The sequence below is a fragment of the Herpailurus yagouaroundi genome, unplaced genomic scaffold (assembly GCF_014898765.1).
Source record: "Herpailurus yagouaroundi ecotype Mexico unplaced genomic scaffold, PumYag 196, whole genome shotgun sequence".
NCBI lineage: Eukaryota > Metazoa > Chordata > Mammalia > Carnivora > Felidae > Herpailurus > Herpailurus yagouaroundi.
In genome coordinates, this window is record NW_024412427.1 from 6130635 (window position 1) to 6154038 (window position 23404).

At 50.8% G+C, this 23404-nt stretch overlaps 1 long non-coding RNA gene across 1 annotated transcript; it reads left to right on the forward strand.

Annotated features, from left to right (window-relative positions):
• Window positions 1–1537: 1537 nt before the first annotated feature.
• On the forward strand, window positions 1538–22584 carry LOC121012193 (uncharacterized). The gene is made up of 3 exons (XR_005782006.1): window positions 1538–1869; window positions 15521–15617; window positions 21394–22584. It is a non-coding gene; the product is annotated as an uncharacterized LOC121012193 (long non-coding RNA).
• The last annotated feature ends 820 nt before the right edge of the window (window positions 22585–23404 follow it).

A 23404-nucleotide genomic window follows, 5' to 3' on the forward strand; every position in this document is an offset into this window, starting at 1 on the left:
TGGGTAACACGTCCAAGGTCACTTGGCTGGAAAGGCTCCAGGTCTGGGTAGAAACCCAGACAGCCTGACTTTACATCCAATACTCTTAGCCATGACCCTCATTTAAAAAAAAAAAAAGTTTACTTATTTTCAGAGAGAGAGAGAGAGAGAGAGCACAAGCAGGGGAGAGGCAGAGAAGGAGAGAGGGAGAATCCCAAGCGGGCTCTGCAATGTCTGCATGGAGCCTGATGCAAGGCTCAAGACCCATGAGATCACGACCTGAGGGGAAATCAACAGGCAGATGCTTAACCAACTGAGCCAGCGAGGTACCCCAGTCACGACCCTCGTTAATTGCTCTTTGATAAAGATTTTTGTTAAGTTTTGCACGAGTTAATTTTTAAAACGGGGCTCTAAATGCTTCGTCAGTGATAGCTTTTCACAATACTTTCAGAAAACTTTCCTGAGTATGCAAAATGGCCAGATTTACATCCCAAGAAAAACCAAAAAGGGCTCTGAGAATTTTGAACGCAAAATATTTCAATTGTAACGAGGACTTGTTTTTATACTATAAACATCAAGGAAGAAAAAGATCAACTTCTTCTAAAAGAAGGTGAAAATCAGCTGTGTCGAGGCTTCTCCTTTGCTTTCTAAAAATGGACGAGTCCTTCCAAGGTTTCGAAGGAAGAAGATCAGAACGTAAGAATTTTGAAGACTTCTTCGTACCAGGAATGGGCAGACCTGTTTTAGGGTCCAGGGACTTGACTGGACTTAGAACGGAGGTGTAACACAAATCAACGGTAAGAAAATGGGAATGGGAAATTCTGGTATTAAAGGACATGGGGTTCTTTCTTTTTGAAACGTAGACCCCAGAATCAGATATCTGGGCTGTGGATTCCACTGTGGTGTCTGTGAACTCTCGATACTTCTTTCTGCTACTCTCTTCTGCTTCTGCAACGTCCCTGACACCAAGAAATGTATGTCCCTGTTACTTGTGTCTTTTCCTTAATCTGGGTTGTAGCATTTAATTTGGGAAAATAGGGATTAGGAGGCCCAGAGTGGTTAGTGGACTGGCCCAGGTCCCACCACAGTTGAGGGGTGGTGTGGGATTCCTCCTGGGCTCTCCCAGACACGGCTTCTGCCTGACCGTGGGGGACGCCACCCCGGAGCAGCGTTGGGACAGACCCAGCCCCCTGCACCTGTGTGGCCGTTGTGTCAGGCTACCTGGGTTTCCTGAGGTTCGGGGGCTCAGGAGGCCCCTGCCCCCTCTCCAGCGCTTCCTTCTGGACAAAAGTGTGTCTGCCAGTCGTGACTCGAGGGTCCCAGCTAAGGTTGCACTGCAGAGCAGGGGCTGAGGCTCCCGGGCCACGCCTGGGCCCAGAACCTTTCTGCCAGGCGCTTTCTTTACGGAAGTCCCTCAGATCCTTGGTCAGAAAACCAAGGGTGAGCAAGCCTTCCTCTTTCAAGATAGCCCTCTCCGCTGCCCAGAAGGCCAAGACAGAGGGAAAAACTGTAGCAGAAAGGGCCTGACATGTCACATTCATGGTCCTGGCCTTGCTTTTTTTAGAAAAGGAGCTCTTTCCCATGGTTAGGGGAGAAGTCAGACTTTTTCCGGTTCCTCTTGGGCTGGACATGAAGCAATCTTCAGGCCTGATGTTGACACCAGGTCAACCCCCCCCCTCCCCCTAGACCTTCTCTCTGGGCCGGGCTGCCTGGACTTCTGGGCTCTGACCTTGGCAGCAAGAAAATGACCCACTGGCCAGGGGTTCCATGGCAGCAAGAACCGTGCAGGGCCTTAGCAGAGACAGAGCAGAGCGGGACAGCAGCAGAGACCCACATGGGTTGACGTGGCCCCCAACTCCACGGCACGCTGACTGGCAAGCCCCGGACAAGGTACTTAACCTTTCGGCATCTCAGTCTCCCCACCAGGAGGTAGTGGAGAAGTTGCGCTCTGTGCACAAAGGGGTTATTTCTAGGAAAAAATGAGAGGGTTCTGATGGAGAGCTTGGTGAAAGACTTGGCATATGTTAGACCCTCAATCGACATCGTTTCCTGTCAAGGTCCTCGAAGCTTGCACCTCAGTCTTTACTTTGAACAGTCACCGGAACGCACAGTACGTGGGAGTAAGGATTGTACGCTTCGAGATGGGACCTCTGGATCCAATGAGAACTGGGTCCCAGTCAACGTGCCCCGCACTTACCAGTAGCAGTGTGAACTTGGGAAAACTCATTCTTTTCTTCGAGCTTGAATTTTCGTCTCCCTTGCTTGGTTCTTGTTAGCGGGTGGTGGTGGGGGTTTGTGCATGTGTTAGGCACATGGTAGATGTGTAATAACCAATCCCGTTATTACAAAGGAATCAAGTCAAATCCAATTCAGTGGATGGCCTGCACCTCTGTGGTTCTGCCCACCATCAGATATGTGACGGTGGGTCAGCCCTCTGGCCTGGTGTGTGTGTGGAGAAAATCTAATGGAAAAGTTAAGGTCAGAGCGGCTTTCTTGGTTTGATCATTCACTTTTTCGCTTTTCTCAGAGCCTGGCACAGCGCCTGGCTTATTCTGGGCCCTCGATACATACTTGTCGAATTAAAGAAGGCTTTGTTAATGCCAACAGAGTTTTGTCCCGACAGGGCTGGCCCCATGCTTAGAGGGGCCTTGTGCTGGGGCACCTGGGTGGCTCAGTCGGTTAAGCGTCCGACTCTTGGTTTCAGCTCAGGTCATGATCTCACGGTTCATGAGATCGAGCCCCACATCGGGCTCTATACTGACAGTGCTGAGCCTGGTTGGGATTTTCTCTCTCCCTCTCTCTATGCCCCTCCCTGGTGCGTGCTCTCTCTCTGTCTCTCTTAAAAATAAATAAATAAACAGTAAAAAAAAAAAAAAAAAAAGAAAGAAAGAAAAAGAAAGGCCCGTGCATGGTTTAATGCTCTCCTGTTGCCATCTTGAAACTCTTAATACTTTTTGAAAAAGGGCTTTTCATTTCCATTTTGCACACGGCCCCACAAATTATGGAGCAGAGCTTGTGTGCAGGCAAAAATACCTAGAAGAAAATCCAAGCTCCTTAGGCTGATTTGCCTGCTCTGCCCTGCGGCCTTGATGAGCTCAGTGGACATGAGCCACCGTGCTTCCTGAACTTGAGCCACCCAGGCCTGTTCCTTTAACAGGTCAAGCCCCCAGCCCCTCCCCAGCTCATCCTTTGGTTGGCTCATCATTATTCCTCCACGGAAAGGCCCGCCCTGACCCCCCCTCCCAGCCACTCTCTGTCTTATTAACCTGATTTATACTCTTTATAGCCCCTGATTCTTCTTTCTGAAGTCTACTTGTTTCTTATCTGTTGACTTGTTTATTTTCTGTCTCTTGCAGTAGACTAAGCTCAGTGGATGCAGGCAACAGTCTTCTTGTCTTGTTCCCTACCTTGTTCCCAAAGCATTGCACAGCCCTTGGCATACAATTGGTACCCAATAAATGCTTATTGACTTAAGAATGCATGGAATTGGCAGCGTTGGATTTTCTTTTTTATTATTATTATTATAATTTTTTCGATTTTTATTTTTCTGTTTTGATAAAGAGAGCAAGCAGGAGAGGAGCAGAGAGAGAGAGAGAGAGAGAGAGGGAATCCTAAGCAGGGTCCTCTGCACTGTCAGTTCAGAGCCTAACGTGGGGCTCGATTCCACGAACCATGAGATCGTGACTTGAGCCGAAATCAAGAGTCAGATGCTTAACCGACTGAGCAGCCCAGATAGGGATGAGCATAGCCCTGTGGGTCCCCAGCCCCTGCAGTTGAGCAAAGTGGCCACAATTCTCGTATCCTCCTGGCAACAGAGGCTGGGATCCCCGCTCAGGCCCCTGTGATGGGGCCTGTGATGGGGTGAGTCGACTCTGCACCCGGGGACTTAGAAAGGCATGAGCAGCTGCTGTGAACCAAGAGGTGGGAAATCGCTTGACTGCAGTGGACACACGGGATCAGAGGCCATTTAATCCAGTGCCCCATTTTGCAGTTAAGAAGATTGAGGCTTAGGGAGAGGAAGAAACTTCTTCTGTAGCCATAACAATAACAGCAAAACTTCCCATCAAACCAAACCAACTAATCAAACAAAAGGAAAAAAACACAGTCGGAAGCAGGTATAGCAAGTACGATAGTAAATGCATTGATATTTACAAGGCTCGTAGAGCAGTTTCAGGGACAAGGCGCTCTTTCACTGTTCCAGGAAATTTGCAAGACCCTTCCTCGTCTCATTTCATTTAATCCTTCCAGCACCTGTAATATTGTATTCCCATTCTACAGATGAAGAAATGACGGTTCCAGCTGGGGAGTGGAAGAGTTGGGATGTGACCCCGGGCTGGCTGGCTCTGGGGCTGGGTTCTTAAACCTCTTCCCTGGATTGCAGTTATGGGTAGAGCGGGCCTGGCATCTCTGTGCTCTTTCCCAGCACCAGGCAGGGGACTGGCCTGAGTGGGAAATGCCTCTGATTCACATTTGCTCTGCTGGGAAGCCACCTTACTCATTGGCTCATTCATGCTGCAAGTATCCTCTGCCATGCCAGGAACTGCAGACAGATAGGTGAAGCCAGGCATCCTTTGTGCGTGAGAGCAGCAGGCCCAGGCTGGAGGGCCTGGCGAAAGGGGGTCACACACTGGAGAGCTAATGGGCACAGGCTAGCCGAGTTTGCTGTTCCTCCTGGAGTCCTCGCCTACCCTACGTGGAAGGGACGGCTGGCACAAAGGTTGTGAATGGCCAGGATCCCAGATACACCAGGGCAAACCAGACCTGTTTAGTTCTCCCGTGCAAAGGCCCTTAGGGAGGGCTGTGACAGAGAACTGTGGTAGCTCCAGATGTGTCTGAGGGCTGCGCTCACTCGTGGGCCAGCTGAGCTGTGGAGAGGGCACGAAGCCCCAGTGGGGCCGTCCCTGGAAGGCCCCCAAGAGCCTTCAGCAGTGATTCCAGATTCACCTCTCCTACCTTGCAGCCTGGCTGTCCTGCCTGGAGGCTCTGGGCCTGTTCTGCTCCCCACGCCCCGTAAGGAGTGTCCCAAAAAGCTCTGTGGGATTCAGTGTGGGTCTCTTGAGGCGGGTGTTCCCTCTTCTGTCCACAGCAGAGATCCCAACCTTATGACCTCCATCGACCTCCTTTACGTATTCATTCATGCACTAATACTTTCTTTCAACAAATACTTCCTGAATTTCTCTTGTAGGCTAGCCATTGTGCTGGATGCATCTGAAAATAAATAAGTCATAACTTCCACCCTCACAGAACCCACACTCGAGAGGGCCCGCATAAATAGAATATAGTAAGGAGAAAAAATGATCACACACCTTAAAAGGTGCACAGAAGGAAAGAATGGGGTGATACCCAGTGTTCTTAAAATTTATTTATTTATTTATTTTGAGAAAGAGAGATAGACAGCGAGAAGGGGAGGGGGCTGAGAGGGGGGTGGGGGGGGGGGGGGGGGGGGGAGACAGAGAATCTCAAGCAGGCTCTGCACTGCCAGCGTGGAGCCTGACACGGGGCTCGAACTCACAAATCGTGGGATCATGACCTGAGCCTAGATCAAGAGTCAGATGCTTAACGGACTGAGCCGCCCAGGCTCCCTGATACCTAGTGGTTATGGAGATGACTCTTTTCAGCTCACAAGAGACAACTGTTAAAAATCCAGGAGTTTTGTGAGCTGGTGGTTAAACATAGCCATTATGAAACATTACATTGTTGTAAGTTTACAATGAATGAATGATGTTAAAAAAGTAAAATGCATCACTTCCTAGTTCCTAGTTCAAGGGCATTATCCGTGCCCTTGAAATCATTCACTCTGGTGGTATCCATACAGTGGACAGACCCTCTAATGATGTGTCACTGTGCCTCTCTTCCTGACACCACACTCAGTGACCTCACACTGCTGGCGTGACATGGATCGTGATGGGAGTCTTCAACCCAAACTGGCAAAGACAACAAGTTAGGGCTTTTGTTTCTCTTTGAGAGCCAGTTGTTAACCCATTTACCAGCAGACCACCGGCGTCCACAAGAGAGTAACAGAAGAATGGACCTCTGGCAGGGAGGTCAGGGGAGGCGTCTCTAAGGAGCAGGTGCTTCTGCAGAGACCTGAAGGACCGGGAGGTGTCGACCACGTAATCGAGCACATGGAGTTTGGTGTGGAGGGAAGAACAAGGGTGAAGTCCTGAGGCGTGGTTGTTTCTGGGAAGGGAAAGGAGACCCACGGGGGCTGTTGAGGGGTACAGAGAGCTGTGGTGTGGTGAGTGAGGGGAGAGGATGTTGGAAAAGCAGGCAGGGGGCAGACCTAAGGGTGCCAGGGGGTTTGCATTTCATAGGAAGTGCGCGGGGAAGACATAGGCGGGCGTGGCAGGTGTCCCCAGTGTCTGCTCTGATTCAGGGTGCTGCCTGATCCCCACATCCCAGGCATTCTCTGTCTGGCTTTCTTCTGCCCCAGGGCTTTCTCCAGAACTACAGGGCACGGGGGCAGCAGGAAATGAGTCCTCTTGGGGACCACCTTCAACCAGAGGAGATGGAAATTGGTGGATAAAGGCTCCAACCTCCTGTTTTGCAGATGGGAAATCCTAGGGAGACTTCTGTGCACTTCTCAGAGAGCCTGGTGCACTCCAGCCCCTTTGCCTACCATAACGACCTCAGTAATGTCCCCTCCGGTCAGCGTGGGCCCTTCCTGTCTCCCTCCTTCTTCTCCTTCACGCATGCTTCTGGGGATCAACTCCCGAATCAATTACTGGCATCAAAACCCCTGTCTCAAGCTCTGCTTTTGGGGGTCCCCATACTAAGGTGGGTTATATGGGGGTGATGTGAACACAGTGAGCACAGAACGGGTAGATTGGGAATAGGTTGGAGGCACCATTTCTGCCTCCTCAGCTTCCTCTACCTATGCCTGGGGCTCTGGGTTCCTCCTTCAGGGTCCCTCTCCCAGGCCCCAGAATTAGTCCTGATTAGGGACAAGTTAGTCCCTTTGCTGAGGCCTGAGTGTGTCAGCCAGGAGGTAAATCAAACCCAGCACCGTGGTGTGGGGACACTCCAGAGGTCTCTCTGTGTCTCTGCCCAATGCACACCCCTCCATGGTGGCTTGGGGTCAGGCTTCTGATGCAGGTCACTCGAGGCTGTGGCCCCTGACCTGCTGGAGCCTGTCTTCTCGTGAGGGTGTCCTCATCCTGTCCTCCCATGTGGTTCTGCCAGTCTGCCACCTAGATCTGGTGTTTTGGTGAGCTCTCGGGGTCCCCATGTGGCAGCATGGCTGGCCCCCAGCACTGACTATATGCCTGAATTAGTCTGGGCCACATGGACCCCCATCCTGTGGGCTTCGCAGGGCCTCTGCCACGGGCAGAGGCCCACCCCAGGCCAGGTAGGATACTCAGTATTGCCTCTTCCTCGGTTTCCCCAGTTCAGCGTGGGTTATTAGCTCACCTGGCAGGGTAAGTTTCATGACATGCTACTATTGTAGCGAAAAGGTCTGGAACGAAGGAGAGCTGGTTGTCGGTGTTGTGGGTGTCTTGTGTGCTCGAAGTAGCCTCCCATGCACCCCTTTCTGAATCTTTCCCTTCCCGGCCCTCCAAAAGCCATGTCCTTCTAATGCCCCTCCACTTTGCACCGCCGCTCTCTCTGCACCACCCCCCTCCCCGCCCAGCACAGGCCCTCCTTCAGGACACAAGTTACCTGCGGCAGTGGACCCCACTCCTTCTAGAATGTTCTTCCTTGGCCCCCTGCCCAGGAAAGCAGTCTATTCTCCCTCCCTCTCCCCTGGGGGCCTGGCTCCCTTCCCCACCATCAGCCCCTCCTGCTGCTCCCTTCTGAAGCTCTCCAGAACATTCTGACTCATCCTCTGACTCAGGTGGAGTCTATTTCTGTTCCCACGTTCTGCTCCCTGATGGGCTGGAGATCACAGCTGTCACTCCGGGGAGGGAACAGCTGGGTTCCTGTGTGTGTGTTTGTGCATGTGTGCCCATGTGTGCGCGGGGGTCACAGCTCCCCCAGGAAGCTGGGGATGGTGATTGTTATTCCTTCTCCATCTTAAGACAGACAAGGATCCTCCAACCCCCCCCAGGTGGGGTGAATGGCGGTGATAGCCTCGCGAAGAGCCTCACCCTGATCTTGACAAGATGATTGTATTATTGAAGATGCTTTTTAGCAAAGAAAGTCCAAGTTGACAACCGCTTCTGGCAAAGTCTGAATCCCAGAATCTGTACATTGGAGAGGTGGCAGAAAACCCAGAGGTTGAAGGCAACCGTCCACTTGATACTTTGGGCCTAAAAGAGAGCAGGTTGGTTAAGGACCATGTCTGAATTAGCCAGCAAGCAAGTGGCTGAACTGGATGTGAATCATAATTAATTCATGCCCTCAGTTGATGTCAGATAGTGTCCTGTCCTCTCTCCTTGTCACTCCCTAGGCAGGAGCCCCCTTCTACTAGATAGGGTGGCTAGCAGCCACAGGTGGCTATTACGCAGTGGAAATGTGGGGAGTCTGAATTGTGAAGTACCCTAAGTGTAAAATGCATGCCAGATTTCAACGATCTAGAATAAAAAATAAGAAAAATCTCATTAATGATTTTTTTACATTAATTGCAGGTTTGAAATGGTAATATTTTGGATATATTGGATGAAGTAAAATATAATAAAATTAATTTCACCCATTTCCTTTTACTTTTTAAAACGTGCCGACTAGAAAATGTTAAATTCCATGTGTAATTTAAATATGTTATGGCTCAAGTTTGTGGCTCACATTATGTTTCTACTGAGGCCGATCAGCCCCTTCAGGCCAAATCTGACCCAGTGCCTGTTTATATAAATAAAGTTTTATTGACACATAACCAGGCTCATCCGTTTACACGGTGTCAATGGCCAACTTTGCTTTACAATAGCAGAGTCAAGTATTTGAGATAGAGCCATGTTGACCCTCAAAGCCTAAAATATTTACTCTCCAGCCCTTTAGAGGAAAAGCCTGCTGACTCTTGCACTCGATGATTAATTATGTGGGAACGGGGATTATGAGCTTGACACAGACTAAGTGATTAATGTATTAATATGAGTTGAAGAGATGAATGACTTGGTTAATTTTGGATGGTAACTTTGTTGAAATTCCAGGCAGAGGGAAGAATGTATCGCAAGGCATGGGGCCATCAAGTAGCACTGAGCATGCTGGTGATGGGGGTGTCTGGAGTAGCCCTTTAGAGCAAATTCGCTGAAGTCTTGCTCTAGATGTTTCTATCAGCCTCCTCCTTGGTCCCTTGCCTCGTGTTTTTCTTTCTCAGGCAATCCCCATTTTGCCTACACAAACCCCACCAAATCATTGACTACCTCCAAAGTCTTCAATAGTCTAGCCATTGCTCTCAAGGTGAAGTCGAAATTCCTTAGTGCGGCCTTACGGGCCCTCCCGAGCCACCCTGCCCTCTCCCCTCCCAGGCCCCGGGGCTTCTCCTGCCTAGGCCCCACCCGTTCTGGTCTTCCTGCCTTTCTTCATACTCCTCTGCCTGCAAACCTCGCCTTGATCTCTGCAAGTCAAATATCCACCCTTCCAGGCTCAGCTCCAATATTTCTTCCTGGAGACACAATGTGGCGTTTTGCCAGTTTGAGTTTCTTTTAAATAATTGTTACTGTAAGATAAATGATAGGAGGCAGTCAGTTCTCACAGCACGTAGCATCTTTTTTTTTTTTTTTTTTACTGTAGCATTAATAACTTAAAGCAGGAAATCTCACTTTTTATCCAGTACTTACTATGGAGACCACACTAAGCCCTCCCCACATGCTCACTGTCTTTTAAAATTCTCACAACTTTATGAAAGAGGTGCCATTTGACCTCCATTTTACAGATGAGGAAACAGATTCAGAGATGTGATGTAAGAATAGTGAGCGATGACCTTGAACTTCAAACCCAGGTTGGTTGGGCTCCAAACCCACATCTAAGTTTTGTACTGGTTCCTGAGGTTACTTCCTACTCAGCCATGCCTGAGCCCCTGGTTCCGCCTGAAAAGACTCTCATCCTAGGTCCTAGAAGTGGTCCTGACTGGGGACAGCTTAGTCCTTGCTCTGAGGCCTGAGTGTGTCAGCCAAGAAGTAAGTCAAGTCCAACATTGCAGTGGGGAGAACACTCCAGTTCTCACTGTGTGTTCACTGATTCCCTACCCTTGAGGGTCCAAGGACACAGCGTTAAGGGTAAATGAACTCTGCTTTTTTGGGGGTCTTGACACAAAGGTCACCTCCACCTTGGAAGTCCTCCATGATTGCTCAGACTAGGTTAGATCTTGTATTTGCCTTCTTATAGCACTAGGGTCTTCTCCTTCCTTAACTTTCATCACATCTACAATTTTTTTGTAATGACTCCTCTGTCGTTTGTTTCCCCTACGAGACGGTAGCCTTACGAGTGCAGGCACTTTGGTCGTTGTTGTTTCCAGCACTGCTCCGATGCCTGGCACCTGCCAGGAGCCCAGTGAATGTTTGAATGGATGAATGAAATTCTGCTCATTGTCCTCACAGGGAAATCAGCCTCGCTGGTCTCCAAATCCACAGGGAAGCAGAGAAGCGTGTGAGTCTCTGTCCCTCCCCTGCCCCTCCCTGAGTGACTTAGTGTGGAAGACACTGTTATGTGTTGAAAGGAGACTATGAGAGAGAGCTGGATGATCACGGGGCTAGTAATGTCTGACTGTGAGCAGAACTCAAGACAGAAAGCCCCTTCCTTGGCCTCAGCCAAAGCAGCCCATCCACCATGTGCCTGTGGAGGCACAGCCTGTGGCCCAACAGGACCCAGCTGAAGGAGAGAAAGGGACAGGGTCCCGTGACTCACAGACACGCCTGTGGTGCAGGCGGGGAGCCAGGCAGACACCCCCTCCCCCCTCCCCCTGCCCCCAGGGAGTGGAGGGAAGCCTGCTGATCAATCACGAGGCCAGCTCCACCAGGCAGGACGATTTAAGGAGGAATCTGATCCCCAAGCATAGCCAAAGGGCCACAGCCAATTCTCCTCCTGCTGCTGCAGTGCGTGTGGCTTGAGAACTTGGGTTTTCACCTGGTTCAGAGGACACCTGTAGCCGTTGGGATTTTACACATGCTCTGCTCGTCCTTACACATCTCAGGGCTTGGTGGGTGGCTGGGAAGGCCAGTCAGCTCTGGGGTGCCTGAGAATCAGGGTCTCAGAGGCTGCGTCCAGGTGACCAGCTCACTATGGTTTGCCCGGGGCTGTCCTCTTTTTAAAACGAGAAGTCCCTTGGGGCGCCTGGGTGGCGCAGTCGGTTAAGCGTCCGACTTCAGGTCACGATCTCACGGTCCGTGAGTTCGAGCCCCGTGTCGGGCTCTGGGCTGATGGCTCGGAGCCTGGAGCCTGTTTCCGATTCTGTGTCTCCCTCTCTCTCTGCCCCTCGCCCGTTCATGCTCTGTCTCTCTCTGTCCCAAAAATAAATAAACGTTGAAAAAAAAAATTTAAAACGAGAAGTCCCACTGCCCAGGAAACCCCTCATTGTTGGGCAACCCAAGAAATTGGCCACCGTTCCCGAGTGACCCTTGCTCTTAAGTGATTAGCTGCGGGTGCACATCACTGGGTGCTGGCCATCTCTTCAGTTTGGCACAAGACTGCAAAATTCTTTGGGGTTCAGGGTTGGGCTGGCACTGGGGACAGGTAGCAGCCTGCTCAGGCCTGTGAATCTGACCAGACCACAGGGACTGGTATGAGCCCTTTTAGATCCAGTGTTAAAAGCTTGGGAGTTCCTGCAGGTGTGGGGGCCCTCTGGGGCGGCTGGTCTACTGGGCTGCGATGTGGCTCCACAGAGCTGGCCTGGTTTTGGGGAGACATGCTCATACAGAGCAGAATAAGCCAGACCTGAGTATACGATGAAAATATAGTGTGAGCTGTATGTGCAGTTTAAGATTTTCTAGTAGCTATATTAAAAAAAAAAAAAAAGAAACAGATGGAATTACTTTTAGTAATACGTTCTATTTAACCCAATTCTCCAAAAATAATTATCATTTTAACATGTGATGATCAATAGAAAATTATTGAGATAATTTACATTAAAAGAAAGAACTTCATTCAGCACATCTCAATTTTGACCAGCCATATTTCAAGTACTCAGTAGCCATAGGGGGCTAGGTTTGGTCGGCACAGATCTAGCCACTTTTATGACAGATCTTTATTCAGACAGGGCTTATAAGGTCTAAGCAGGTCCATTTTGAGGCGATATTTGGGGTCTTGAATATGAAGATATATCTGTGGATTTCAAAGGCATTGGTTGCCCCAGGGTGACACTGAAGATGTCTGGGGATCCTGTTTGGGGGCTGTAGGTCTTTTGGGGACCTAACGCTAGAGTGGTGTTGTCATAGTTCATCTTGGTGGGGCAGCCAGACCACAAGGAGGAATGTCTATGGGTGTGGTGGGGCAAGGCTCTCTCTTACTCTTGGAGGACTCAGCCTGCAGTCTTGGTGAGCCTTAATCCTCACGGAGCAAGCCTCAGATGGACCCCGAAGAGGCGAAGAGGCGCCTGCGGGGAGAGTGGGCCTTCTCTTCCCACAGCTCTTTGCACCCCGCAGAGACAGGATGTGGGCTGCATTTTGCCACTGGGAGCCCCAGTGCTTCCTAAGAATTGTTTTTGCAAATGTTAATCTCCTTGAGTAGTGTTACTTTGGTTTTTTGAAAGTTGTGGTTCCTTCCCTCAGGAAATGGATATCCCGAATATGCACACACTTTTAAATACAATAGTGGGGGTCTAGAGGCCCCCTGAAGCATTCTTTGCCCTCAAGATTAAGCATTTCCATTTAAGATTAAAAAAAAAAAAGTCCTCTTGAGGCACAGAAGTGAGACCTGAGCCTGTTCTGTCAATTACAGGTAAAGTCACTCACATCTACATTAACACTTTTTAAAAATGTTTATTTATTTTTTGAGAGAGAGACAGAGAGAGAGAGAGAGAGAGAGAGGAAGAGCAGAGACGGAGACACAGAATCTGAAGCAGGTTCCAGGCTCCCAGCTGTCAGCACAGAGCGTGACACAAGGCTTGAACTCACGAAACGAACGGTGAGATCATGCCCTGAGCCAAAAGTTGGATGCTTAACTGACTGCGCCACCCAGTTGCCCCTCTTTTCAACGTTTTTTCCCCACTCTAGGAATGACTAGGGTCGTCTACCTTTGCAGGGCCCTTGCAGAAAAGATGTCCACAGGACACTAGAGCAGGACAGCTCTTTAAGACAACGTGCTTTATACTCGAAGCATCTTCTTTCTCATAAACCGTCTACGAGACAATGTGCTTTGGAACTCAAAGAAGCATCTCTTTTCACATAACCAATTACAGAACTAATTGCAAACTGTTTTTATCTGTTCATTAAGGTAGATATAATTACGGCAACATTTTGTTAAACTAGTTTGAATGTGTGCTCTAGAGTAATAATTACTACTTCTATTTCTTTGAGATCCTTTCCAATTTGTCTTGGCTTCATCTAAAGCCACCTCCTGTTCTCTCTTGCTCTCTGTTCTTCATCCGAAAGACGTGGGCCCCTTGTCCTGCATCCCTGCTGCTTTCCTGGTTACTTTCCACTCATCCTCCCACAGTCCTCTGAAATCGCGCTTCCTCGGGGAGGCCTCTCTGATGCCCCCGACTGGAGGCGTCTCCTGGGGTACATTCACTCGCTCGCCGTTCCACTTGTGGCATTCAGCCGATATGCACCTGTCACCTGGGCTTCCAATGGCACTGTGGGCTTCACGGAGCCCGGGCCTCACGCCTGTGCCATTTCCTGCTGTGTCCCGAGCACCCCAGACAACGCTTGGCGTATGGTAATGTTCAGTAGACAACACTGGACTGATTCATGGTGGATTTGGACTCACTTTGCTCCTTACGGGCCACCGTAGAGTCTGCTCAGATCTTAGCTGGGTGCAATGTTTGTCCCACCCACCGCCTGCTTCCTTTGTTTTGTGAATGCACACTTGCACACACATGCACACAGACAGACAGACACACACACAGAGGCAATGAGCAGCACCTTTTCAGATCTATTCTTTGTCTTTAGACCAGAGCTCCTTGGCCCTTGTTAGTAGACATGGCCTCTGAATTGGTCTAAGAGGGAGAAACAGATCTCTGCCGCTTCTGAGAGAATGCATTGCCTTCTAGAGGCATCTACCTTCTCAGGGGGCCCTGGGATTATCTGTGCACCCGCCTATCACCTCTGCCTCTGACCAGCCTCTACTCTGGGAGCTCCTTTAGCCCGAATCTCACGGCCTGTGCTCCATTTCTGCAGTCCCGGCTCCGATGTGGGCTGGTGCTCAGACTGGGGAGCCTGAGGCAGGAACCACGCCTCCTTCCCGCCCATCCTCCGCCCACTCAGAGTCTCAGGTGGGGGGTTCCTTCCTTCCAGGCTCTCTGGGAGAAGACCTCCAGCCACCACACAGCTGTGGGCCCCAGGCCGGGCTGCAGTCCTGGAGGGAGCCCGGCCCCTGGAGCACAGCCCTTGGGAGCAAGCCCAGGGCGGTCAGTGCACAGCTGGCTGTGAGATCCATGCCACGGAGCTGAAGACCTTTGACTGTGGAACTCTGTTTGGAACCAGTTTAGACCATGGTGATGTCTTCCCGAGTCCCTGTTCCCAGCCTGTCTCAGCTCTGCTCCTCCCCGCCTCAGGTCCTGCACCGGCCTTTGCCCTGAACCTGGCCCCTTCCCAGTGTCCACGGTCTGCCCCACCTACTGCTCAGACCAATGAGAGACCTGGAGAAGCACGCCGGTAGGGGGGTGGGGGTGGAAATACCTTCACGCCTAAAGTCAGGATAGCAGCCCCCCCCCCCCCACGGCCCCCCCGCGGTGCACCAGGGCAGGCTTCCAGAACTCCATGGGGTCAGCTATGCCAGCTGACCTTCCTGCCTGCCTCTTCAGCCCGACTCCTGCTGCCCGCCCATTCTCGTTCTCTGGCACCTTGACTTCAGACCATTCCCCCCACCTGTGGGTCCTGGCCCTGCCCCTTTATTCTCCCACCAGGATATGCAGAGTGTCAGCTAAGACTTTTGGAGTCCACAGACTTGGGTTCGATACCCGTTTGGCCTGGGGCATGTGACTACACCTCTGTTTCCTCATCTGTAAAATGGGCTTAATGCTCCCTTTCTAACAGGGTTGCCATGACAATCACAGAGGGCAAAGTATCTATTTAACACACACATATATATGTTTGAGAGACAGAGAATGAGAGAGAGCATGAGCAAGAGAAAGGGTCAAGGGAGAGGGAGAGACAGATTCTTTTTATTTTCTAAATATTTTTATTTTATTCTTGAGAGAGAGAGACAGCGCGAGAGCGGGGGAGGGCCAGAGAGAGAGGGAGACACAGACTCTGAAGCAGGCTCCAGGCTCGGAGCTGTTGGCACAGAGCCCGACGCGGGGCCTGAACCCATGAACTGTGATATCATGACCTGAGCTGAAGTCGGATGCTTAACCGACTGAGCCACCCAGGCGACCCTTAACACACATTTCTGAGCACCCCCTGTGTGACAGGCACTGAGCTGTGTGCTGGGTTAGTGTTAAGACAGAGTCTGGATGGAAGAAGCCCACAGTCTAAAGGCCGAGATAGAAAACTCTCACACATGTTCACAGAGAGATCCCAGCAAATCAACAGAGCCTTGCGATTCCCCTGCATGCTGGATGGTGCTGAGAAGCGAGTGGATGGGAAGCTGCAATACAAGGCACCAAGGTAAGAGCATCCTTAAGCAGGTGGGGAGTGAGGAGCAGGGGCTGGGACTACCCAGAGCCCGGGAGGATGAGAAGAATCCAGGACCGGGGAGACTGGGCCAGGGGGAAGAGTCCAGGGTATCCTGAGCGGGAGGGCCCTGACACTAAGAAATCCTCTGGGGGGTTTATAGATCCTCATTGGGGTCTCTAGGGCCTGGACATGGTGAGCAAGTTAGATCAGGAATAAGTGAGCATGAGACGAAATATACTGGATCCTGGTTCTCCAGGTGGCCCCTGGATGGGCAGCCTCGGTGTCACTTGGGAACTTGAAGGAAATGTGCATTCTTGAGCCTCTGAATCAGAAACTCTAGGTTGTGGTGCCTGTAGGGGACCCCGGTGAAGCTCAAGCTGGAGTCTTGGCTGGGCTAAGGGACAGAGTTTGGGTTTCTGCCCACCCCCCCCACCCCAGGGTGGGGGGAACACTATTAGAGGGTTTTAATCAGGGGAAGAGGTGTGGAAGCAGGATGTGATCTGGTTCACTGATGTTAAAGGCTCCTCTGGGGCACCGGGGTGGCTCAGTCCATTAAGCATCCGACTCTTGGTTTTGGCTCAGGTTGTATCTTCATGGTTCATGAGTTCTAGCCCCGAGTCGGGCTCTGTGCTGACGGTGCAGAGCCTTCTTGGGATTCTCTCTCCGTCTCTCTTTGCCCCCCCCACCCTTGTTCTCTCTCTCTCTCTTTCTCAAAATATAAATAAATAAACTTAACAAAAGTTTTTTAAGCCTCCTCTGGCTGGAGGGTGGGGAAGAGACTGTGGGATCTGGGGCCATCTAAATCCGGCCGGGGATTTGCCTGATGGCTCACGTCTTGCCATGTCCTCTTCCACTTCAGAGGGACATTGAGTGGCCAAGCTGCCCCCTACCCAAAGTCCCTGCCTAGAGCTTCTTTCTGCAGGGATTGTACAGTGTAGGGCCGAGAGGCTGGACCTTGGTTTTGCAAAGACTTGTGTTTGAGCGACTTCCTTGTGGGAAGACTAGGAAATGAAACCCACCAGCCTGTCGCCTGGGTCTGCTGGCCAACATTACTGGAAGGGAGAAGGGGGCGCTGTGATCTCCAGGGCTCATGGGGCCAAGGGTGAGCCCTGTGGTTGCCCCTGTGGTTGCCTGCCCTGTGCTTGCTCCCTTCAGAATCTCCATTGCGGGGGACTGGCAGAGGGAGCCTTGGGGATCCTGGCCCTTCCCACGCCAGCTTGACTCGGAGACCCTAAGTTTGAGAGCTGCAGGGGAGCGTCTACCATTGTGAAGCTCCTGAACCTGTGGTCAAGAAGCCACGGCCTTCACGGTCCCCCCACACCCACTGCCAATGGGCCGATGTCAGCAGATTGTTCAGGTAAAATTGCTACAATGCTGAGAATGTCAGGCGCAGTAGCAGAAATGCTCAGAGAACTCGGGTGAGGCTGGTTAGCCGTCGGGGTGGGCAGAGGGACGGGGTGTGGGCTGGGCTGGGTTTCCCCGGCAGATACTGGCTTTGCTGTGTGGCCTTGCCCTCCACAGCCATCGCTTCCTCTTCTGCAAAGTGGGGACAATAGCAGCCACCTTGTTGGCTTTTGGTCAAGACCGATGGAAAATACATCGGCACGGTGACTGGCAAAGAGCAGGCACAGAATGAGTGCTTCCCTTTTGTCCAGCTGCTGCCGTGTTCCCCCTGACAGTTCCGACCGCTGCCTAACAACTCCCCCCTCCCCTTGGACTCAGTGCTTGGGAAACGACCATTTTATTGTTGGGTTGGGAACTGTCACCCAGTCAAGTCTGTGCACCCAGCCCCTATGGAGAGTGACGGGGAGGCTCCTTGCAGCCCCTAAAGATGCTAAGAATCACGAGCTCCTTGTGAGCCTTAGAACGCAACTAACCTTGGCCTGTGACCCCAGGAAGGGGGCTAGAGTCTGCTTTCCTGCAGCATGCAGAGGTCGGCTGAGCTGGGGAAGGATGAATAACACCCTCCACGTTCTCTCTCTCCGAGCATTTAAAAAGCAGTAATAAATAGATGAGAGCCTGGGAGGTGTGATTGATTTGTTTTATGAATCACAGAAGAGGCTGTAACTCATGGGAGATTAGGGCTGAAGTGAGTTGTACGGCTCTTGCATTACACGTGGAGATTAATGGCTTATCACACGAGGCCCCACCGTTAACCCGGCTCACCCACAGGGAGTTTAACAGCAGGGCCATACGGGCCGACTTTTAATTCTTGAACAAATGCTCTGGCTGTGTGTGCCGCCCTGATTCTCACGAGTGAGCACCTGCTGGGTTAAAGCTCCAAGAGCTCAGAAGCTGGGGGGCAGCTTCCTTTTTGGGGAGCAGGAGCTAAGGGTTCCAAATTTACGGGTGTCCTTCCGGCGACTTCTCAAAGCAATGAGCAGAATTTCTCAGGAGGGCGGAGAGCTGACGTCACGTCTATAACTACCACCGGCTGCCTTGTACTTGGTGGTCCAGGGCCTGTTCTGAGGGCTCTGTAGATTCTCGCTGAAACCTCATGGCACGTGGATGAGGTGGGCGTGACTGGACCGATCTGACAGACGAGGAGCGTGGGCTGGAGGCTGCGTAGCCTCGTGGGGGAGCAGGGGTCCGAATCGCTTGGATCTGGTTCAGAATCCACTGCGAGCTTCCTTTACTGGGTTGCCTGCTGTCTTGTAGTGGCAGTCGCCTCACCTGCGTGCAGGTCCTTAGTAAGGTGCTCTCAGGATTAGGGGATTTAGAAGTCAGCCCAGGACACTGCTGGTGACAAGAAAGGGACTGCGGGTGACGGGGCGGGGGAAGCAACCATGTATTTCCGAGACAAACCTGGCATGGTGTGGGGGCCTCTGGCGCCCTACCTGGAGTGCAAGGTGCACGGTGCAGTGCAATGGGCTTGACGGGATGGTTGAAGAGATCCAGGCTGGAGAAGGACGAGGCTAGGTTTGCGACTCGGCCACCATACAAAGTCCCAGTCTGCGAGCCCTGCGTGGCGCCTGTCACAGAACGTGGCGAGAATTCAGGAGCTGGATGGCGATGCTGGTTGCAGGCTCAGCCCGCGTCTGGAGGATCCGTCCTGACCTGAGAAGCAGCAGCTGCCCGAGGTCCCAACCGAATCTCCAACGGGGGCTGAACCTCCACTCGCACGGCCGGTGGGCACCCAGTGAAGGCCACAGGGAGGCCTTGATATCCCTTGCCTCCGTGTGTTTGTCCATTTTCAGGTCTCTGCTTCTGCCTCTGTTCCTCTGACCCGCACCCCTACTGCCCGAGGGGATTAGAGGTGGCTTCTGGATCTGTCATCACACAAAGACCCAGCTGTTGGCTTGTGTCCAGCCGACTGAGTTAGGTGGAACCCTCAACTTTCTTTCCACCTGCTCCCTGGTCTTCGTACCCGCAGAGATGCCCTCTTTGGATGTTTATGGCCGCCTGTATCCTACCAGAGTTCCTCGCATGGCTTGGAAATCCGTTTTCTGCTGGAAGCAACCCAGATTAATGCTCACGAGCTTGGTTCACTAAATCCTGATACTAAAGATAGGGGACATCCCTCTCCAAAGCATGCAGAATCAACATTAGAACCAATTAAGACCCTCCACCTTCTCACAGTGGGAATCGCAATGCTAAGAACATTTATCGTCCAAGCTCTTTACGTTTTCACAGGCGACATCCTTCCATGGAATTGTGTCCACATCTCCCCTCCTGCCCTGCCTCCCACTTTTCTCGCTTTATTTTTAGATAGCATTTAAAATCTTCTACTTTATAATATAAATATATTTACTTTAATTGTCTGCCAGTCTCTCCCTACCCACTAGAATGTAAACTCCACAGGGACAGGGATTTTTCTTTTTTTTTTGTCTCATGCATTTATCGCGATAGCCCCCACCCTAGACAGTATCTGACACATAGTAGATACTCAATAAATGTCAGAGGAATTGATTGAATGGGGAAGTGCTCATGAGTGTTCAGAGATACGGGTCTCCCAGATGGCTGTCTCCCACCCCCAGCCCCTGCTGTGTCTTCTCCTGGCTCCATGGGCTTGTTGACCTGACAACCACTCAACTTTGCTCCCTGGATTCTGTCTTGGCCTCTGGCCCAGGCTTTCCAGGAAATCCAAACCCAGCTGTTCTCAGTCTTGACTTTGCTATTCCTTACTGCTCTCTATAACTTTGTGGGGCTCTCGCTCCTCTGTGTGGCAGATACACAAATGGCCAGTCATGTTGGGTCTGTTGTCAATCTTGTGGCCACATAGCAGGTCCTTAGTTGGGTGTCGGTCAACAAATGCCTACCTCACAGAGTCATAACTCTAGAGCCACATGGCTTGGGTTCAAGTTCTAGTTCTGCCATGTATTAGCTCCTTGGGCAAGCATTTGAACCTCAGTTTTGTTTTGTTATTTTCATCAGTAAAAATGGACTTAATGATACTTGTTTGGAGACTTCAGTGAGATTGAGCTTGAAAAGCAAAATGATTTTGGCACATAATGAGTGCTCATTAAATATGAGGTATTATCATTACTAGTAAGTTAGGCACCGGGCTTGTTTTAGGGGTGACAGAGATGAATGAGACACAGCTTATGGCTGCAAAGGACTCCTATTCCAGAGGGAAGGGCTGATAAATTACCAGAAAAGTATAGTATAATGTGTTTGAGGCTGTGAGGGTAGAAACTGTGGTACCACTCAGGAGGGCTACCTAGCCCAGCCAGGGTCAAGGATAGGAAACCACAGAAGACCTCCCCGGATATGTAATACCTGAGTGAATATGACTTCGGCAGGTTGAAAGTATGTGTATTAGTTATTGATTGCTGTGTAACAGGTTAACCCAAACTTAGAGACCTACAACCCACACATTCATTATGTCACGGTTTCTGTGGGTCAGGAGTCAGGGCACGGATCACCTGAGTCCTGTGCTCAGGGTGCCATCAGGGTGTTGGTTGGTTCTTAGGTTTCATTTGAGGGCTCAGCCGGCAGGAGAATACCCTTCCAGTTTCAGTCATGTGGATGTTGGCAGGATTTGATTCCTCCTGGACTGTCTGACTCGGGGTCTCTCTTCCTCACTGGCTGTTGGTCACAGAGGCATCCCTCTGTTCCTTCTTCACAACATGGAAGCTGGCTTCCACCAGAACATGAAAGCAAGAAAGGGTGAACGAGACTGTCTTTTTATAACCTAATCTCAGAAGTGACATCCCCTCATGTTTCCCAGGAGAAGCAACTTACTAGGTCCAGCCCACACTCAAAGGAAGAGTCACAAAGGGAAAAGATCCGAAGGCGGGTCTTAGAATCCGCTGACCACCGTGGGGAAGTTTCTGACGGGAACGGGAAACTTTGTGCAACGGTACAGAGCAGAGGAGCCTGGTGTGCTTGGGAGAAGGCAGGTGGCTTGTGGGGAACAGTCCATGGGAGAATGGTGGTGGCATCTCGGGTATGACCCGCACACTTCTCCACGTCCTTAGAGCTTCTTATGGGTCCTATCCCTTTGATCCCAATTTTGTCTTAGCTGACCCATGGTTGAATACTCTCACTGTTCTCGCCAGCCCCCTCTGGAACCCTTGGCGGCGGCCACTGTGTGCGAGGCAGGTCCCTGCTGGACAGAGAGTGAGAGGGGGTGGGGACAAAGGTGAATCAGATGAGGGCAGGGCAGACCCGTCACACCCCGTGGGTCAGTCAGAGATGTTAATAAGACAGTTAACATTTATAGAGCACTCGCCATGTGTCGGGCCCTATCTTGAGAATTTTATAAACCGTGTCTCATCTAATTCTCACCCAACCTCCTGGGTTGGCACTGTTACTCTCCCTACAGATGCTAGAAGCTATTCTGAGAGGTGACTGCGTTAGTGACTGGCATAGCCAGAGCTCGAACCCAGCAGTCCAGCCCCAGAGCCCAAGCTCTCAGACGCTGGGCTTCCCAGCCACCTGTGCACCCTGTGGACACACGAGTATCTGCATCTCGATCATCACGTGAATATACTTCTCTTACCGGTCGTCATGTGAATATACAGTCATCGAACAGCATGTAAAAATAACAGACAAAGGTCAAATAATAACCAACTGCCTGCAATCCAAAATGGAGAGACAATGTGACCCTGCTTTAAATTATTTTTAATATCTCATTTCTCCAGCTAAGTCATGATGCGGGATCCATTGTCTCCTGCGTGATGGTAGTTCTCCAGAGAGGTGATGGAGTGTGGGTCAGTGGCACAGAGCTTGCCGAAATTCTAGCTCTGTTCCTTATCAGCTCTATGATTCTGGGTAAGTCAAACTCTTTCTAGCAACACTGTCATTGTGCCAACTGTGTCCCCCCAGATCCCTTTCCTGTTTTTTCGTACACACCGGCCGGTAGCCAACACGTATGCCCTCTGGCTGCAGAAGTTGCCCGAGCCTGCGTGCATGGAGAATTGGAGCTGAATGTGACCACTGGCCACAGGGGGTATATTTTCTGTAGCTGGTCCCCCAATTAGGACAACACTGAGGTGTGACGACGCTGTTGGAGAGATTCCCTGGGGTCTGAGCCAGACTCAGCCTGCAGGGGTCTTCTGCTTCAGTGTGCACCCGTGCTGACCTCGGTGTTTCTCGTTGCTATTTCTTACTACCTGGGGATGCTTTCTTCCTGGGAACTCTTTCAACCAGACAAACCGAAACCGATAGACATGCTACAAAGTGCCTGGCCAATACTCTTCAAAAATGTCAAGGTTGAGAAAGACCAAGAAAGATTTAGATGACGTTTCCACTTAAAAGAGACTAAAGAGTTGCGATGATTAAATGCAACACATAATCCTGGATGGGATCTTGAACCAGGAAGAATAAATAGCTTATAAAAGACAGTATTGGGATGATCGACCAAATCTTAATATGGGCGGCACGAGTAGTAGCATCGAAACAATGCTAAATTTTGTGTTTTTGATCACCGCACCATGATTGTATAAAAGAATGTTCTAGTGCTTAGGACGTACACAGCGACATATATAGCGATAAAGGTACACGATGTCTCTAACATTGGCAAGTCTGGATAGAGGGCATATGGGAGCTTCTTATACAATTATTGAAACTTTTCTTTAAGTTTAAAATTGTGTCAGGATGAGAGGATCCTTTGTCTCAGGTCTACTTCTAGGGAACGGAACCTTGGACTCTCTCTGGGCCTCATCTTCCTCAGTTGTTAAATAGAATGGGGAGGGGGGTGCGTGCCTGATCAGGCTTAGCCAGGGTTGAAGTTGGGTATCTGAGCCAAGCCTCGTACGGTGAACAGAGACTCTGTCCCCCTTGCCCATTCATCAGCCACACGTTCTTGAACCCAGGGGTTGGGAGGCCTGCAGAGAGCTCCCAACACATGCTGTAGGGCCCCGAAGCAACACATTGTTCCGCGTTATCTGGGTCCACACTCTCTCACTCGGCTTGGCCTGTGTCTCTGCAGAACCCTTCTCGGTCCACAGCTGTGGTCAGTGATTTTCGTAGATTAAAAGGAACTCCAGGGGGGAGAAGATTTTTCCTGGGGAGATCAAAGACTCAGCCTAAAACATAAAAGAAACCATATAAAACTATATATATGAAGAACAAAACAGAACAACAACAAAAAAAACTCAACCCAGGAGCGTGATCCATATGTCAGAGTTGATAAGGCCGAACTTCCGTGATCTGCTCTATAGAGTTGCCAACCAAGGCAGGAATGTTGCCTTCTCCAGAAAAGGCAGCCGCATAAAAGGGAGATTTTTATGGACTTTGGCATAGGATGAGGCGGGAATCGTGTGTCTAGGGCTTTGGGAAGAATCTTTAGGACTGATGTGGTTTCTTTTACCCCTACTTTTAATCAGTTACTG